Consider the following 3,442-nt stretch of genomic DNA (forward strand, 5'->3'; position numbering starts at 1 on the left):
GATTTATGTGTTGTTCTTGTTAAGCCCTTTCGTCTCTCAGCTGAAGTTAAATATTAAATAGATCCAATAAATCTACTTTCGCTACTTCTGCGAACTGTGAAGTAACACAATCCCCTAGATATTGAAGTCACTACTACTTCATCCGTAATCTACACAATTATTTATTTTTTTAATATCGTGTTTGTCTTTTAATTTTTTAACATATATTTAATAAATGAATTAATAATTGAGAGAAAGTCAAATAAAAAAATTCTAACAGTCTAAAATAATTTGAAATAATTTGAATAATTTGAATCTGAGACACTCCGCCCTGCCATATATTATATTTAATAAAATAATTAATAACTGAAAGAAAGATCAGAAAGAATAAATTATAAAGAAAGAATAAATATAAAATAATCCAGAAAAGATTAATATACGGAACATAAAGCCACTCTCCTATACAATTATTTTCGTTCTTAAAACTAAGAATTGAGTTAGAACTTTACGAAAGGTATAGAAAGAACACACTATATAAAAAATGATTAACTTGATCAATACAATAGTTGTTTCTTCTTTAACAAATATATAACTGAGGATTGAAAAATGTATTTAAATAAGTTAATTATATATCTTTTTGGGTGAATTGTCAAACTATTTTTAAAACTGGGTATAGTATTTTTTATTAATGTTCAATTTATAATGATATTTATCAAAACCTTTTTTAAGACTTTTTTCTCATGATAAAAAACATATATTTTTCAAAATTACAAATATTTTTTTATTGAGTATGAATATATATCATAAACATATATATATAATATGAACGGCTCATTATAAAAAGAAAAATAACTTGAATAAAACATGTAGACTCAAGTACATAAAATACATAAAATGAGGTTTTGTAAGGAGTTTTACATTAATTTCTACAGCACTATACAAATTTCAAGGGCTTTTACTTTTAATATTCTATATTCAAAAATGACTTTTTAATTTCTTAAAAATTGTGTCTTAGATACCTTCCTCATAATCCTCACTGCAGAAGTTATGGAAACCTGCAGGAAAAAGAAACCATTAAACACTTTCTTTGTGAATGTCCAGCTTTAGCGTCCAGAAAAAATAGGTTTTTGGGAGGGTATTTCTTTGGCAGCTTATCAGACGACTATTCATCGGTAAAGACGAAGAATCTATTAAATTCCATCTTAGGGGTTCGGCGAAAAATCGTTAAATGAGGTACATGGAAAGTAATTTGATTGCTTGGTACTGTAACCAACCAGCGTACCTTTCTGGCAATAAACCCGTTCAAATGTTTTTACATACATATCTTACAACACGTAACCACTTCGAAATTTTGAACATGTATGCCCAATACAAAATCGGTCAACATCTCGTAGTATCGTAAATACTGAAAGTACATTGCGCTCATGAATTTATGAATATTAATTAATTTGAAGTATTTTTCGCTGCATGAAATATAAACAAATAGCTTTAAATAATATTCAAAGAGTAAATAAAATAAATTAAATTGAATATGAAGCAACTCTTAACGATTGATTATCTTTACTAAATATTTACGTTTTTACTTATTTAAGATTTTTTTTTATTTATGGCATGGAATATTTTTTTCGCTTATTTAAAAAATTCAAAATCTTATTGATTGACAAGTCTGAAAATTTTCGTAATATTTTAAACAAAAGTATGGGAACAGATACATATAACCAAACAAGTACATACGTATCTGTTGGAAGAAGTATGTTATGTTTACAAAACCAGTCCCGGTATTTTAAATGAACAACTGCGTAAACAAATGGTTTTTTTTTTATTTTTTCATTTTCGTGGAGTGAAATTCCATCGTCAGTTACAAATTTACTTATTTCACTTTAAATGCAGTCGACAAATGCCCTCTTCAATAAGTGGAAAAAGTAACTAATGTAAAAAAAAAATCTACAAAAAAAAAGTATTATATACTCGTATATATAAAAGTAGATTATCCGAAATATAATTTGTTGTTGTTGCATAGTTCATTTAATCGGTTAAATTACAAAATGTGTAATAGGGGCTATGCAGGCAAATATTAAGCCTGACAAACCCGGAATACCCAGTCAAACATGTTGAAAGCCAAAGCCACCACGTCAAGCAATGCAAAGTTGACCAATGTCTCGCTTTGTCTTGACCACTCGACGCTTCCCGCGTGTCATGTAGATTTGGTGTTGCACAAGAGGCTTCAATTGAGAAGGAAGCACCAAAGCACCAGTTTGTAATTGAATATTAACGGATTAACGTAAAATGTTGCATTCACACTGTTTACGAAATTAAAATGTAGGAAAGCACAACAATTGCCATAAATAAGTTGACAATTACAATAAAGACGAGCATATGCGTATGTATCTATGTAACTAAATATATAAACATATGCCTATATACAAATTGTAGAATTTTTACATTAATTTATTTATGTAAATTATACAATGTGTAAATTTATACTTATACTGCAACAAATTGAAAGCACAAAAACACATTAACAATATATGAAATATAAGAAAGATACTCCTTAAGGATTGCATATGATGTGTTCTAAGGAGGAAATTAAAGGGTTCGCTTAAATTCGGTTGTGAATGCGAAAATGAATCATTTACAAAAAAAGCAACAACAAATAGCAAAGCTATTTCTTTTTCCTGAAATTAGTAAAGTTTAAATTTCAATTTAAACAACGTAAAAAAGCATATTTGAAAAATGATATCTTAAAGCTAAAACATACGCAAACAATGGCGCGAACAGGAACGCTGATAAATTGAATGAATGAATTATAAAGCTGCATATGCTCAGCTATGATGTCATCCTTACAAAGTATCTTTGTTTGCTTTGGTTTATATTAACTTTCGTTGAATTGAGTTTTTATACTTATTGCTTCAGTTGCGATTGCTGCGGTTGTTGTTGTTGCTGTTAATAAGCTAAAAACAACATTAGATACATTTGTGTGTTGCCCTTGCCTTAGTTTCGTCTTACCTAACTCAAAACATTTTTTTTGTTTAGAATTCTAAGCAGATACGAAAATTGTTATCGTCGAGGCGATTGTATGTGAATTTAGTTGCGTATACGCGAGTATATGCACATTTAATTGAAGCTCTCCAAAGCACACAGGCACACAGCGAGCAAATCAGGCAAACGATTTAAGCAAGTCACATTTACACTTCACTGACATACTAACATTTCTTATTCAGATAAATATTTTTATATACATATGTATAATATTGTATATGAATTTATAAATTTAAAAACATTAGCAACACGTTGCTGCTTAGACGAAAATGCTATTATGTGTGCTTATATGGAAATATTTCACCCATTTTGACGCACACGATGCACAGTGGGATAAATCGCAAGATAAAGTGTCGATAAAGTGTTATACGGCGTTTACATTGGCCGAAAATGGCTCATTTTGGTCAAAAATCGAAAATGAGTA

This window comes from Teleopsis dalmanni, chromosome 1 (assembly GCF_002237135.1).
Source record: "Teleopsis dalmanni isolate 2A chromosome 1, ASM223713v2, whole genome shotgun sequence".
Lineage (NCBI taxonomy): Eukaryota > Metazoa > Arthropoda > Insecta > Diptera > Diopsidae > Teleopsis > Teleopsis dalmanni.